We start from the raw sequence: 17,893 nt of genomic DNA on the forward strand, positions 1-17,893 counted from the left end.
GGGTTCAGAACCCACTTTTATTGTATCTAACAGAAGAGAGGTACTAGACATAACGCTCGTGAGTGCTAAGCACCGCGAATGTATCACGCATTGGACCGTAGCTAACGACTGTTCTTTGTCAGACCATCGATATATAGACTTTATGATTGGTAATATAAAAGGGAATATGAATAGTATTCTTAATAGAAGGAAGACGAATTGGGAAGTTCAACATAACCTGCTTTCCTCGTCTCTTATTTCGCTCCCTACTCTACAAAGTACTGAGGACATTAACGCAGCAGTTCACACCCTAACGGATGCTTTCCGTATGGCGACCACAACTGCCTGTAAACCCTCCATCAAGAGAGGAAAATCCAAACCCTCATGGTGGAACACTGAAATAGCAAATGCTAGAAAAGTATGCCGTAAACTGTTCAACGAGGCAAAAAGGACCAATAACTGGATACCCTATAAGACCTCAGTGAATCGTTTCAAAAACTTGACTAGAAATGCGAAGAGGAAGGCGTGGAGGGACTTCTGCACGAACGTTGAAGGTTCCTCCGAGACCAACCGACTTCGCAAGATTCTGTCTACCTCACATGTTGTCCCGAGCTATATCCAAAAGCCCTGTGGCAACTGGACTATGTCCTGCAGAGAATCCTTGGAAGTGCTGCTGGACACTCATTTTCCGGGATGTCAACCTCTTAATGAGGAGACGGTAGACCCGGTTCATTTAGCGCCTGATACTAGCTCTATAGTCATCAATAGAGAGAGAATCCAATGGGCGCTTAACAGTTTCGACCCATACAAATCTCCGGGTCCAGATGGTATTATACCTGCGGATCTTCAGAAGAATGAAGATCTCGTCACTCCATGGCTGCTATCGATCTATAAAGCATGCCTAAGGTTGCTATACATCCCTCCTATGTGGATGAGATATAATGTGGTCTTTATTCCTAAAGGGGGAAAGACATCACATACCAAACCAAAAGACTATAGACCAATCAGTCTTGCGTCTTTTCTTCTCAAGACTCTTGAAAGAGTCATTGATGTACACCTGAGATTAACCATCCCCATGGAATTGATCTCCAAATCACAACATGCCTATACCAAAGGCAAGTCTGTGGAAACGGCTCTACACTCGCTAGTGGGACATGTAGAAAGTTCACTAGCGAATAAGGAGTACTCTCTTGTTGCCTTCCTTGACATCGAAGGTGCCTTTAACAATGTCGAACCCTATGCCATTATAGACGCACTTGATGGACTAGGGGTTGATCATCAAACTCAGCAGCTTATTAAAAAACTTCTGAGTAACAGGGTCATAAGTGCAACGATGGGCGGAGTCAATGTCTCAAGACTTGCTAGTCGTGGCACACCACAGGGGGGAGTCCTTTCTCCCCTTCTCTGGAATGTGGCTATGAACTCCTTACTAAATGAACTGGATAAAAGGAGAATTAAGACTGTCGCTTATGCTGATGATGTCGCGGTAGTGGTATCTGGCAAATTCCTAGATACTATATCAAACTGCATGGAATCTGCTCTTAACTTGCTTAGCAAGTGGAGTGTTACCTGTGGCCTCAGTGTAAATCCACTGAAAACTGAACTTGTTCTTTTTACAAGGAAGTATAAGATTGAAAACTTTATGCCTCCAAAGTTAAACGGAATAAGACTCAATCTCACTGATCATGCGAAATACCTTGGAGTAATCCTTGACAGTAGACTATCCTGGAATATGAACATCCAAAACAGGATAAAAAAGGCAAATATAGCTATTTACACCTGCAAGAGGGCAGTTGGTTCAAACTGGGGCGTCAACCCTAAAGGTATCAACTGGATCTTCAAAGCGGTTCTTAAGCCCATACTATTCTATGGTGTTATTGTATGGTGGCAGGCATTGGAAAACGCTTCTCATTGTGCAGCCATCGAACGTACCTTACGAAATATTGCAAGCCTGATCACGGGAGCAATGAGGACGACGCCAACGAAGGCCCTGCTAACCATAATGAACTGGTTACCAGCTGACCTGATGGCGATTCAACTAGCCCTTAATTCTGCAATCAGACTAAACGCGTGTGGTTCGTGGTCCGGTAGTAGAGGTATAGGGCACTCACGAATAATTAAACACTTCGAGTCCTTGCATCTTAATGTAGACTATTGCGTTGCGAAACCTCACTTCGACAGACGCTTTCACATCCGAATTCCCAATAGGAATTCAGTACACGAGTCACACTCAACTGATGGTGTAACAAATGTTTTCACTGACGGCTCCAAGAGGAGTGGAAGAGTGGGTGGTGGCTTTTACATTGAAAGATTTGGAATCAAATCCTCTTTTAGGCTACCTAATTATTGTAGTATTTTGCAGGCAGAGATATCTGCTATTAAACGAGTCGCCAACTGGCTGAGGTATTATCAAATATCGGGTGATATATGTATATATACGGACAGCAAAGCTGCGATCAAAAATCTAGCGGGTGTCTTTACGACATCTAGGTTAACCGAAGAATGCCGGGTATCTTTGAATGAGATAGCGAGACATTCCAGGATAACGCTAATATGGGTTCCTGGACATAGTAATTGTCGGGGAAACTGTATAGCTGACGAACTTGCCAGGAATGGTGCGATGAGAGGGGAGGATGAAATCGACGCATTTACTGGTATCTCTCTTACTAACTGTAAGCTACTGGTTCAGACTGAACTATATGAGATGGCTCAAATCAGATGGTTCAGTGAAACCACCTGTCTCAATTCGAGGTCAATTTGGCCTCTATACGATGCTCCCAGTTCAAGCTTACTATTAAGCTTTCGCAGGGAACAGATAAGAGTGCTGGTATCAGTCATAACGGGACACTGTACTATTGGCAATCACGCCAGAAGAATGGGTCTCGAATATAACGACTACTGTAGAAGTTGTAACAATGAGGAGGAAGAGGAAACAATACCTCACCTTCTCTGTAACTGCCCATCATTCAATGAAAGCAGAGAACAATGTTTCGGCCTTTCTGCTTTATCTTGTCTGGATGAGCTATCTGGGATATGTCTAAAGAATATCCTAAACTTTGTAAATCAAACTGGTTGGTTTAAAACTGGAAGTAGAGAGTGAAAATCAATTGAACTCCTACGACCACTAGGGTAACACAACGGGACCACAACTAGGTGGACCCAAGTGAGCCACTCATGTTTGATTGAGTGGCTGCCCTTCTTACCTAAACCTAAACCTAAGGTTAAATTTTATAGAGAGGTTAAATTTTATAGAAAACTCAAAAAGTACCAGTCGAAGGACGAAAATGTACCAAAAAGTCCCCTTTTATAGATTCTCATTTACTAAGGGCTCTACATGCTTAATTTCATGTTTCTAGGTTAAATTTTATAGAAAACTCAAAAAGTACCAGTCGAAAGACGAAAAAGTACCAAATAGTACCCTTTTATAGATTCTCATTTACTTTTGGCTCTACATGCTTAATTTTATGTTTCTAGGTTAAATTTTATAGAAAACTCAAAAAGTACCAGTCGAAGGACGGAAAAGTACCAAAAAGTCCCCTTTTATAGATTCTCATTAACTAAGGCCTCCGCATGCTTAATTTCATGTTTCTAGGTTAAATTTTATAAAAAACTCAAAAAGTACCAGTCGAAGGACGAAAAAGTACCAAAAAGTCCCCTTTTATAGATTCTCATTTACTCCGGTCTCTACATGTTTAATTTCATGTTTCTAGGTTCAATATTATAGAAAATTCAAAAGTACCTTTTGAAGAACGAAAAAGTACCAAAAAGTCCCATTTTATAGATTCTCATTTACTCCGAGCTCTACATGCTTAATTTCATGTTTCTAGGTTTAATTTTAAAGAAAACTCAAAAAAGTACCTGTGTAGAACGAAAAAGTAGCGAAAAGTCCCTTTATTATTAATTTCATGTTTCTATTTCAATATCATAGAAAACTCAAAAGGACCAGTTGGAGAATGAAAAGTACCAAAAAATATCACTTGATACCGGGGTTCCAAATAACACCCCATTAGGATATTTAGTGTTTCTAAATTTAAAAATTTTATCTAAATTGGATCATTGTGGTTGAATAAAATCAAATTTCCCGTTTTTACCCCTTTTGGTACTTTTTTCCTCCCCATTAACGAAATAAAAATTCTATTCCAAAAAGTTGCAACATCGTAGTGGGAGCCCGTTATTATGTATTCATATGTATAATTTAATAAACCAAAACAATGTTTTATGAAAAAAGTACCAAAAATAGGTACAATTTTAACCCCTTAAACGTCCGAATATCCAAAAGTACTAAATTCATATTTTTATTTTTTCGTTAAGTTATGAAGGAGGTTAAAAATATTTTTTGAATGTGCACTGGTTTAAAAGATACATGGGGTGCGAAAAAAGTACCAAAATACAGTTTTTACCCGTTTATTCCCTAAAGGGGCCGAATTTTAAAAAAGTACCAGACACCTGTCCGTTTATTTTTTAAATGAACGGCGATAAGCTTTAAACTGTTTTTGTATCTTTTCTAGTTTAGGAGATATAAGGTTACCGAATTTACCCGTTTTTACCCTTTTTTACCCCCTAAACATTCGAATTTCCAAAAATCCCGTCTTAGTGGATCTATTTGGCGGGAGGCCAACCTCCTGTCCAAATTTCAGCTCTTTAGCTTCAACCGTTTAGGCTGTGCGATGATGAATCAGTCAGTGAATCAGTCAGTCAGTCAGTCAGTAACGTTAGAATTTTATATATATAGATATTTAGACATTTTTAAACAATAAACAACTGAAGTAGAAAGGGCATTATATGTTGATATGATGAATATTTGTCTATCCCTCAATGTTAACCTTTTAGATATGATTTGATGAAATTTCTTGTCCAGGAAATGGGTTCATGGTATCAAATAGCTCCAATAAAAATATCATCCCGATATTGTACTTTGTAAATATTTAATATTTAAATTTAATGCAGTTTTGTTATATTATAATAAATCCGTTCTTATATTTTAATAAATATGGCCTTAATGAAATTCAGAAATAATTGAGCTACAAGTATTAGTAACGATAATTTATTGTCAATAAATCTCTTATATATGTGTTATTAAATTAAAATTTGTAGGTGTTAATTTTTTAAAAATCGATTGTCATATCAAATTCTACACATTGCGTTCCATGACATGAGACCTTACATAGGATATTTCCTAGTACATCCGATTCTGAATATGACAACAAACAATAATTTGCTTTAAAGTCCAAATATTTCTTTAATTCTGGTAATAGTGAAGATAATTCCATTACTGTATAATTTTATTCGCCGTTTTTTTCTAGAACTTTCAGTTGATGCGTTTTTGATAATTATATGTAGATATGTGCTAAAACATTCTAGGAATTTTAAATTTGAATAATAATTTGAAATTTTAAAGATACTTTGAGAGTATCAAATAAGACTCGGGAGTATCACGGTACTTTGAACATCAAAAAGTACCATCGTACCAATTTTGCCATCCCTGCTTGGGATATACAATATTTTTCAACTTCAGTTCGTGGAGTAGAAAGCCCGGGAAATCAAGTGTATTTTAAAATTCTACAGGATAATTGACGAGAGCATCATTATTTGTAACAGTATCGATGGATTTATATGTTTTTAGAATACCATCGCTTCTATTCAAAATAATATTATTGGTACAATTAACGTCAATGTTTTTTGGGTGCAAGTAAAGCACGCTCACATAACCACTTGCCTATTTTTCAAATTACGTTGAAGATTTTGATTGTGTGATTCTGCAAAATTTTCTATTCAAAATAATATTATTGATACAATTAACGTCAATGTTCTTGGGTGCCAGTAAAGCACGCTCACATAACCACTGCCTATTTTTCTTAACATTAAATGCATAATCTTTAGAAAATTGAGTTTTCAATGGTAATTTGAGTGCAGAATGCGCCTCCATCTAAAAGTGTTGCTGCAATACCTAATGACGCAATAGCTAAGGCAATATTCTTTTGTGATCGAACTTTAACTAAAATCAATGAGATGAGAAAGGTTTTTCCGGTTCCTCCTGGCGCATCAATGAAATAAAATCCTCCTTTTTGGTTTGTAATTGTTGACATTATTGTATTGTATGCCATTCTCGGCTCTGGTTGTAGATGCAGTAAATTTTCTGCCACCAAATTCTCTAAATCTTGTGGATTGTAACCCATTTCACGTTGCAAATCTTGGTCATTTGCTCTAAATAATAATATGAATACTTACTACCGTGACTTTCACAAAATTTGAGACTCCAGCTGTTTTAGTTTCCAAGATACATTAATTTAAGTATTTTCTTTATCTTCATATCTCTATCTCTATCTTTATCTTCATATCTCTAAGTTTTGCTATCCTAAAGTTATTATAATTAAAAAACTTCCTTTACGATTTTTGAAGATTCTAGCTTTTACGGTTTTCCAGATATACGAATTTTTGCATTTAATTTATATGAAAGGTGCCAAGCCCCTATTGAATGTCAGAGTTCTTCGTGCAAAATTACGGATTCTAGCTCTAATAGCTTTCCAGATACACGAATTTTTGTACTTAATTCATATGGGAGGTACCAAGACTGCCTAAAAGTTGCTAGTCCGCCCATTTTTGACTTAAACATTCAATTTGATACTTAAGTTCCTCCGAAAAAAAATCAGGACTCTACCTGTTATATTTTCTCAGATATACTAATTTAAGATTTTCTTTATATGGGAGGTGCCACGCCCACTGTAGCTAGGCTGCTAATTTCATTCCCATGTATTCATATGGATGTTAAACTTGTCCATACAAAATTTGAGGACTCTAGCTCTTACAGTTTCTGAGATTAGGGACTCTTAATACTTATTTTGTAAATGGGCGTGGCACGTCGCCCACTTGAAATTTTGAAGTAAAAAGTAGCATATAGTTCCTTCCAGACGTACAGAAAGACACTATGAAAATGTCAAAAATCTATCTATCTATAAAGTCAAACAAACAAAAAAAAAATAAATAAACGTACAAACACACACTCATTTTTATACATATAGATCCGTATAGTAGGTACCAAAACCCACTTATGAAAGTCCACCCATTTTTCTCATAAATATTGACGAGGATGTTAAAGGTCTTTGTGGAAAATTAAGATAAATATTCTATCTCCAATAGTTTCCCAGATCAACGAATTTTAATATATAACTCATATGGAAGGTACCACGCCCCCTTTTGCTAGTCCGCACATTTTTTGTCCTAAACATTCAATTTGATACTAAAGTTCCTCCGAAAAAATGAGGACTAGTTATATTTTCTCAGATATTCTAATTTAGGATTTTCTTTATATACGCCCACTATAGCTAGACTGCTCATTTTATTGTCATGTGTTCATATGAATGTCAATGTTTTGTAAACAAAATTTGAGGACAGTAGCTTTTGCAATTTCTAAGATATGCGACTTTTAATACTTATTCTGTATGTGGGCGTGGCACGTCGCCCACTTAAAATATTGAAGTAAAAAGTAGCCTATAGTTCCTTTGGTACATACAGGAAGAGTCTGTGAAAATTTCAGAAAAAGAAGGTTCAGCCGTTTAGCTGTCTATTAAGTCCAAACAAACAAACACACATACAAACACACATTAATGTTTATATATCTATATATATATATATAGATTAAGCCCCCTTCACACGAGCACACAAGTAATATGATCTGTCAAAAATTTGTGTAGAAGAGATCGGATGGGATCGTCTAAACGCAATATGTAATGAAACCATCACACATTGAGAGAAAATACGGATGGAAAATTTGACAGTCGTATGGCTCTCTTCATTTTTTGAAATGATTCAAAAAACAAGCAAGTCGCATTAGATCAAGGATGTATTTTTATGTAAACACATTAAAAAAAAGTGAAACAACTGTTTCCATCTTACTTTGTTATTGTTTTATACCAATCGTGTAAACACAAAAATATAAATCATTCGACTTTTATTCTTTTTTTTTGTCATACGGATGGAATTTCATTTTACTTTCTCATTAGACTAAACCACGCCTTGAAAAAAATTTAAATATTTTCTTTCATACTCTATACTGATTTGAATAAATAACTTGACACCAAAAACATATGTAAATATGTACCAAATAATTTCTTGAAAATTACGACCTGTACCTTATAGTGTTGGTGTAGGTTATAATCAGTGATGTCAAGTGTACGGATTTTTCCCTATTTGTAGGGAAAAATTTCACGTGTAGGGAAAAAGGGAAAGATTTCTTACTATTGTCAAGTTGTATGGATTTTTTCAATTTCATAGTTTTTTATCAACTAAAAATATACTCTTTCATGTATTAAACTTTAAAATTAAAAATGAAATCAATTTTAAGTGTACCGTTAGTAAAAATTCCGCTTGTAAATTCTACAATATGTGTACCTACATATCGCTACAAGCCTAGCATAATCCAAAATTCGGGTTTCTTGAACTGAGGTCTACAAAACATGCGACATACTAAAATCATTCATATAGATTTATCAAATTTCTAATATGTCTATTATTTTCGATGTGAAATCGATTTTTTTGTAAACGTAAAAACTAAAACCCACTTTTTCGTGAATATTAGACAACTAAAAATGGAATTTCAATTTAGATGAAAAACATATTAACCTCAACTATCTGAATTTGGATTTTTAAAATCCCTTGATTTGTTTAAAAGTTATCAAAGAAAATAGTTAAATGTCATTAAATATTCATATCCATTTTTCTTGAAACGACTTTTTTGGATTATGCCAATCCTGTAGGGCGATATATTCTGACTCCTTATAGATAGAGTAGTCGGGGGCTTAATGCAGTAACTCAGGATTGAAAAAAATAATTTAATGTTCTGAAATTTTATAACAGTAAACCGCAAAAAGTAACCGCAAAAGTAAAAATAATTATATTAAATTTTATGAAATTTGTTGGGGGCACATAAAATAAATTTTTAACATCGAATCGTGATACTGGCATAAATCTGTCAATTGTCTTGTTTTTTTAATCTTAACTGAAGAGTCAGGGTTGAAAGATTTGTATGATGTAAAATTGAAAGTAAAAAATTAAAAATTTGAATTCTAGGAATTTCATTCCTAAAAATTAAAAAAAAAAACATATATATATATATAATATATATATATATATATATATTATATATTATATATATATATATATATATATATATATATATATATGTATATATATGTATATATATATTTAATAGAAAAACATATTATATATATACATATTATATATATATATACATATATTATATATATATATATATATATATATATTCTCTTATCTATCTCTCTCTCTCTCTCTCTGCTTCTTTTCGTTTTTTAACCCACCATCAAAAAGATAGGAAGTATATTTTGTCATTCCGTTTGTAACACATCGAAATATTGGTCATTGACCCATAAAAGTGTATATATTCCTGGTCCTTATTAAATTCTAAGACGATGTAGCCATGTCCGTCCGTCTGTCCGTCCATCCGTCTGTCTGTTGAAATCACGATAGGGACCACACGAGAGGAGCTAGACAGTTGAAATTTTGCATAAATATTCTCTATTGTTAAGGTTTGTTTGATATTGAAAATGGGCCTTATCGGTCCACTTTTTCGGACAGCCCCCATACAAGTGGACCTCCAAAAAACAGCTTTAACGGGCATAACTGCTTTAGAAGTACAAGTATTGCGATGACATTCGACATAAATAATATGAGACAAAATCTTTCTACCAAATTTTTTGAGGATCGGCCCATAAATGACCCTACCCCCCATATAAGGTCCCCTTCAGAAAATGACTTTAACACTCATTACTGGCTAAAAAATACGAATATAGCAATAAATTTTACACAATTAAGTTCCTCGCGAGCCAAAATCTTTTTAATAACTTTTATGTGGATAGGTCCATAATTGGCCCTTCTCCTCCTATTGGGTCCACTTCAGGAAATAGCTTTAACGCTCATTACTGTCTTAAAAATACGAGTAAAGCGATGAAATGCTACACTTAAGTTTCTTACGAGCCAAAACCTCTGTATCAATTTTTTTTTTTTGGATCGGCCCATAACTGACCCTTCCCCCATATAAGGTCCCCCTCGGCAAATAACTATAATGCTCATTACTGGCTTAAAAATATGGATGTAGTGACGAAAATTGACGCACATAAGTTTAATGCGGAATGTGCCAGTAACTCACCCTAGTGCATATTTTGATGTTTTCGCTTTTTTTCGTTTTTGTACTTTTTCAAAACTTTATTAAAAAAAATAAGTTTTTTTTTATTTTAATTTTTTAGCCTATTTTACAATTTTGAAAAAAAATTTCGTTTGTAGAACTTAAAAACTGCAAAAAATACATTACTCTCATGAAAACCAATGTTATAGTTTTTTGTTCAATAAAGCATTACATTTTAAATCAGACATAAAACCGATTACTTTTGATTTCATGAGACTAATCCATTTTTATAGTTTAAAAAACTTTATAGTTTAAAAAACTAATTATTGGAATTTATGACAACACCGATTAAAATGTCAGTTTAGAAGCTATGAATACAATTGGAAGAAATGTGTCAAACTTTGTCGTTTGAAATATGTTTTTTGGGGGTCCAAATGGTTTCATGTTATTTATTGGTTATCTGAACGTAAAAGGGAATTCTATTAAACTAGTTCTTCAAACTATGAGATGAATTAATTATAAAAAATCTTGTAGGATGAAATATTTATTATTTCATTACAATTCCTGTCTTTTTGAGCTTTTCAATGTTAAAAAATAATGAAAAATTTTATTTTTAGAGCATATTTTTTAAATTTTAAGAGTATATTTTGAGTTTTTTACGGCATATTTAAAGCGCTTAAAACACTTTTTTTAGAGCATGTTTTCGGTTTCCCTGGTTATGAGGATAGGTCAACAATTCACCATACACCACATATGAGATCCTCTTTAGAAAATTTGATGAAGAAAACTCAAATAGTTACAAGTTCAGCGGTTAAATTCGACATAAAAAAGTTTATGAACATAATCCTTCATTCCGAATTTAATGAGGACTGATTTATAACTGACCCTAGCCCCTATAAAAGGTTCCCTTCAGGAAAGAGTTTTGGTTAATAAAATACGAGTGTTCCTTATAAACAAGTTTTATACAAACGTAATCTATGTACAAAATTTTATGAGTATCGGTTCATAATTGACGCTCACGGTTTAAGAATTGAAATTAAATATTTGGTTTTTAAAAATTAATATTTTGTTAGTTCAAAAGAGCTCGGTCCATAATTGACTTAAGCCATATTCCAAACATCACCGTGATGTTTATAGGGGAGCATTCCTTTTACGGCATACGGTTTGATGGTGAGTATATGAGATTCGGCACAGCCGAATATAACACTCTTACTTGTTTATGTTATTTAGTATTTTTTAAGATAAACTTGGAAAAAAATGGAAAAGTGGAAAGGGGAAAAATGTAGGGAAAATAAAAAGTGGTTGTAGGGAAAAAAGGGATTTTTTCTCATAAGCGTAGGGATTTCTGACAAAAAATCTCCTGGCATCACTGGTTATAATAATATCACGGTTTACTTTTTCCCAGCAGTTCTATAAAGAGTCAATGCATACGAAAAAGACAGTAATTTCCACTAATAGTTAACCACCTGGATGATCGTAATTCGTATGTTTTGGGTCATTCGTCACGAATGTACCCTTTGTAATCGAGAATGAAGACAGTCGTCACTTTAGTGTCCTCTTTGTAAGCGGGAGCGGAGACAGTCGTCTTTTTTTACTGTCCTCAAGTAACCTAAAGATTATATTCTTAAAAGTTGTTTTTTTTTTTTTTTGTACTTCCGAAAGACAATCGTCACTTTAGTGTCCCCTTTGTAAGCGAGAGCGGAGGCAATCGTCTCTTTACTGTCTCTTTGTAGGGTGTAGAGTGACGATTGACTTCCTCGTAGGACAAGCCCATGTTGAAATGGTCGGTTACCTGGGTAGTCAGGTGGCTAGGGGCCACCACAAGTGGTAGGTTAAGTGGTCAGTTCGGGACTGTCCCATCGAACTGCTGGGTTATGACACTAAATAAACTAAAATCAAAGGTCTTTTTTACAAGAAACAAGTAAGAGTGTTAAATTCGGACTGCCGAATCTTATATACACAGAAAAAAATATCGTAAGTAATATTAACGAAAACTTTTAGTAAAACCTTAACGAAAAAATAGTTAAATCTTCATAGATTATTTATTGTAGGTAGATATGAATTTTCATCAATTATGTCCAAAAGCACTTTCTGCTTAAAAATTGACTCTGTGTTTGCAGATCACATAAAGGACCAATCTTGTAAACATTTATTCCAAAATATGAAACAAATGGATTTTAATTTGATTTTAATTTCAGGTTCAATATTAGAACTAAAAGAAATCGTGATTTATTTTGAAGGCATAAAATACCGAACGCATTCCGCATTAAATGCAATTTATATCAGTTTTAAAATATTTATTGTACTTAATTTAGAATATCCAAAAGAATCTTTGTTAGTTTGGACCAAAGAATAAATAAGAAATGAAACTGCTGTCAAAAGTACCTAAGTCTACTGTCATCCGGTACCTAACTCTAAGAATGTATTAGTAGAATTCTCAAGTCAACATAGTTGCAAAAAATCGTATTAAAAAAAAATATTACATTTCAATTTATACTTTGAAAGGTTTCTTGAGATATTTTCCACATATTTTATCTACAAACATTTTATAAACACGTCTATTTGTTTTTTAATCTATAATATTGGAAAAATAAATTATTTATTTGAAATATATTTTTCGTTTACCATACGAAAATTTACAACATTGTTTTTTTTTAGTTTTAATTTCAACCAACAAAAATTCAATGTCAAAAATAAAAAATATTTGTTTTTCGTTTGTAGAAAATATATTATTTTCGGGCTATTAAATGTGTTTAAATTGTGCAAAAAAATTATAAAATATAATGTTAAGTGATAAAAAATATTTCAAAGTGCTATTATCCTCAAATTTTCGCGAAAAAGTTTTGAAGTTTGGAGAGAGAATAACATTTTTACATATGTGTTGGATTTACACAGTACTCGTCTGTGAGAAGAGCGTAATGTTATTGTTGTAAAAAAATGACAGCGTTTCACTTCTTGTTTATTCTTTGGTTTGGACATTTATTCAAAAGCACTTATATAATATTTCGACAAATATTGATTGTAGTTAATACATTAATTTCAAATTTGAAATAGTTGTATTTTTACTTAATTTTCTAAGAATAATTTTTTTATGTTTACAAATAATTTTTATTATACCCTTCACCTTCGTGAGAAGGGTATACATATATAAGTTTGTCATTCCGTTTGTAATTTCTATAATATAATTTTCCGACCCCATAAAGTATATATATTCTGGATCCTTATAGGTAAAATTTTTCCATGCTTTGATATAAAAATCAGCAACAACACTGCTTATTCAATGAGTATTTCATTTCATATGTTTGGATGTTTCGTATGTTTGGATGTCTGTAGGTTTCATTGCGTTGTGTATTTTGTTTTTGTTTTTTTTAGTATTTTGTTTTGTATGTTTCATTGCCATGTGTATATTCCCTGCCAGCAACTCAACTAACTTTAAATGCATTAAAAGCCGACTTTTTCATCAACTAGTTATGGTTGATTCTTGGATTATTTGTAATGGAGCCAACTGATTATTTTAACATGGCGATGTCCTACGCAGTAGTCAATTGTCCGACTCTGCATGACTTTTCAACTAGCTTAAAGTTAGTTACTAAAAAATTAGCTTAAAGGTAACTCTTTATTAACTAACTTAAAGTTAGTTGCAGAAAAGTCAAGTAATAGTTTTCGTTTGTATTCCCTACTGTATTAATTAATTACATTTTAATTAAATATATTTAAAATTTAAATTCTAGTTATCTAAATTACATTTCGCTTTAATACAAGTTATGATATTAGTTCGTTAAAATTAATAGACATCAGTTTTCTGCAGGGGAACTAATAATAACACCGGTATCCATAAAATTATGAATGATTTGTTCATTATTTCCATGATTCCCATTGATCCAAATCTAAAATAAATTCTAAAATGTTATGTGTAATGTTAACTGTTAATGTATTATATTTACAGTATTAATCAGCAGAATTTAGAATTTAGGGACCGAGTTTTGAAATATTTAACATTTCATAATTCATTTTTCCAATTTACTGACTCTAATTTCACAACGTATACAAGAAAATGACAAAAATTTAAAACAAAATACCAAATAATAAAGAAACATGAGAAAACATGTCAAAACAAAATGCTCTCCAGATAATTTGGGGTACTCCCGCATTATATGATAGTTAGCTTGTAGCTAGTCCTTAAAAGTCGGTTGTTTACGTTAATAAATACCAAATTTTGGAACATTTCTGCATTACATTGTTGTTCGTTTATAGTCAAAGTTAACAAATAAAATCATAATAATAGAGAAATAAGAGAAAACATGTTGAAATACAATTAATTCTCTCCAGATAATTTTGAGGCACTTCTGCATTACATTATAGTTAGCTTGTAGTTATTATTTAAAAGTCGGTTCTTTACGTTGCCAAATACAAAATTTCGGGATAGCTCTGCACTACATTGTAGTTAGCTTATAGTCAGTCTGTAAAAGTAAACTAGAAGTGTATTTTTCTCGTAGTCGACTACAAAATTGCTGGCAGGGTTGTTTTCGTTTGTTTGGATGCTGTTGGTTTTACTGCCTTGTGTATTTTGTTTTTTATGTGGTTATTTCGTTTAGCGTTGTTGTTGTTCATTTTGTATTGCTATTGCTATAATAATGATATAGTTCGGAAAAGGAAATAAATTAAAATTTTATGAAATTGATATTTATTAAATACACTATGGTGAAGGGTATATAAGATTCGGCAAAGCCGAATATAGCACTTTTACTTGTTTTTTTTATACCCTCCACCACCGTCAGTGGTGATAGAGGGTATATATAAGTTTGTTATTCCGTGTGTAACACGAAGAAATATTCATCTGAGACCCAACAAAGTATATATATTCCGGGTCCTTAACAAATTCTGAGTCGATTTAGCTATGTCCTTCTGTCTGTCTGCCTAAAACATGCTCACGTTAAAACTAAGCAAAAGAAATAAACCAGAAATATTCACTGTTGTCCTAAGCAGTTTGCTATTGAAAATCAGCAAAATCGGGTCACAACGTTAAAAGTTATGAGTGAAAATTTCAGACTACCTAGAAAAAATTACGGGTTTTTTCGTAATTCTTAAGTCGTTTCCTCAGAAACTACAAAAGATAATTCGATGAATTTTGTCCCACATTATTTTTTTATCCAGGGATAAATAATGTTGAAAATCAAAATAATCGATTCAAAATTTCCCATAGCCCCCATACAAAGGTATATATATATTCCCGAAAATTTGTTTATCAATAACAACTCCCTCAAATATATCGATATCAACATTTTTTGTACATGCAAATATAATATAAACAGAAATCATGCTATCAACGTAGATCTCAGTAGATCCACAATTGGTCATAGCTCCCATATAAGGTCCACTTTGGAAAATCACCTAAACGCACATATTTTATTGATAAATAAAGCTATTGAGATAAAATTCGAGTTGAATATGTTTTGTGTATATACAAATCATTCTACCAATTTTTTTATGCATCGGTCCATTATTGGTCATAGCTCCCATATAAAGCCCACTTCCGAGAATTACTTAAACGCATATATTTCATTGAATTCTAAAGCTATAGAGATAAAATTCGACTTGAATATGTTTTGTGTACATATAAATCATTCTACCACTTTTTTCCGGATCGGTCCAATTATTGGTCTTAGCTCCCACATAAGGCATACTTCCGAAAATCACTTAAACGCTCATATTTCATTGTCAAATAAAGTTATCTTGATAAAATTCGACACAAATATGGTTTGTCTTTATATGAATCACTCTACGAAATTTTTTCCGCTATAGGGATAAAATTCGACTTGAATATGTTTTGTGTACATATAAATCATTCTACCACTTTTTTCCGGATCGGGAAGGCCCACTTCCGAAAATCATTCAAACGCTCATATTTCATTATCAAATAAAGATATCTTAATAAAATTCGACACAATAAATAAAACAGACGAGAATTTTCTACTTATGATACCATTGTGCATCTGTTCATGCGTTTGTACAAATGGTAACGCAGTGCGGGTATTTGGGGTGAAGTTAGTTGGAGTTTATTTTACTGTTTTATCTATCGGTGTATATGTGTGTCATTCAATGTGGTGGTGCTAACGTAAATTTTCCATTAAATGACTTGGGTATAAAAGACGACATCGCGTCAAACTTTTCTTTTCTTTTACTTTGGTTTACAACTAATTTGTATAACTAGAAGAAATTTTGACCACACATTTTGGAAATTTTGTGGATATTACCGAAACTTTGCAAAGTCTTATCAAAAGGTAGTAAAAATGTTCCGCAATCACAGAATTACTGTCTTAAAAGATTTTATTTTTTTATTTCTTTAGAACACTTGAAAAACGCATACTGGCAATTTGTGATTTGCGGTGAGGTTATATTGAATCTCGAAATTACCTCTAACATCATTTTTTTTGCACGCTTAATTATATGCACATGTCACGGTACTAAGATTTCGTTTTCATACACCATACACACATAAGTAGCATCTGGTCATTTACTTGACACTGCTTCAAAAAAAAACGAATATTAACAAGAGGAAGAAACAACCCCGGGAATCAAACAAAATTGAAAACATAAAGACAAGTTGTGACAAGTAACTATAACTATTTGGTTTTTTCCTTTAAAAACAACCACAAAACAAATATTTTAAAATCTAATATCACAGAAAAGTTGCTTAATCTATTATCACAATGAGGAAAATTTTAACAAAAACAATTTAAATAAAACAAATCGAATGGAACCGAAATCTTAGAGTTAAAATATATCACAGTATAATACAGTAAACTTAATCATTAGCATCTTAAAAACAGTGAAATTGCATATATTAAAAAAAATTGTAACAAAGGAATTTGCAAGAATTTTGAATTAATTGTCTTAATTGTCCGGTAAATAGTTATTTTTTTTTTCATTATGCTGATTACATCCGAATTATTCAGTGATTTTGTTAATGGCACTTAATTTTTCATATTTAAACCGAATTCGTGATGTTTTTTTTTGCTAAAAGTGTATATTTTGAATCTCTTTAAAACAAAAACATTTAATTCTTTTGTAATTGTTTAACCGCGTTGTGTTAAAATAAAAAGAAGTGAAATAATTAAAAGCTAGAACTCAACAAAAACTTGTTTAATCGAAAGAATAAAATAAACAAATATACATACGTACATATATACATACCCTGCCAGCAATTTTGTAGTCGACTACGAGAAAAATTCACTTCTAGTTTATTTTTACGGACTGACTATAAGTTAACTACAATGTAATGCAGAGCTGTCCCGAAATTTTGTATTTGGCAACGTAAAGAACCGACTTTTAAATACTAACTACATTACTAATGTAATGCAGAAGTGCCTCAAAATTATCTGGAGAGAATTAATTGTATTTCAACATGTTTTCTCTTGTTTCTCAATTATTATGATTTTATTTGTTAACTTTAGTAGACTGACTATAAACGAACAACAATGTAATGCAGAAATGTTCCAAAATTTGGTATTTATTAACGTAAACAACCGACTTTTAAAGACTAGCTACAAGCTAACTATCATATAATGCGGGAGTACCCCAAAATTATCTGGAGAGCATTTTGTTTCGACATGTTTTCACATGTTTCTTTATTATTTGGAATTTTGTTTTACATTTTTGTTATTTTCTTGTATACGTTGTGAAATTAGAGACAGAAAATTGGAAAAATTAATTATAAAAGGTTAAATATTTCAAAACTCGGTCCCTAAATTCTAA

The 17,893-nt window shown here is 32.4% G+C and overlaps 1 long non-coding RNA gene across 1 annotated transcript; it reads left to right on the top strand.

Moving 5' to 3' along the window:
• The first annotated feature begins 16,129 nt into the window (after window positions 1-16,129).
• LOC119608317 lies at window positions 16,130-16,904 on the top strand. Its single transcript, XR_005231811.1, has 2 exons — window positions 16,130-16,419; window positions 16,486-16,904. It is a non-coding gene; the product is annotated as an uncharacterized LOC119608317 (long non-coding RNA).
• The last annotated feature ends 989 nt before the right edge of the window (window positions 16,905-17,893 follow it).

The sequence above is a fragment of the Lucilia sericata genome, unplaced genomic scaffold (genome assembly GCF_015586225.1).
Source record: "Lucilia sericata isolate MDLA Ls3-8-SP2 unplaced genomic scaffold, ASM1558622v1 Contig000821F_arrow, whole genome shotgun sequence".
NCBI classification, from domain to species: Eukaryota; Metazoa; Arthropoda; class Insecta; order Diptera; family Calliphoridae; genus Lucilia; species Lucilia sericata.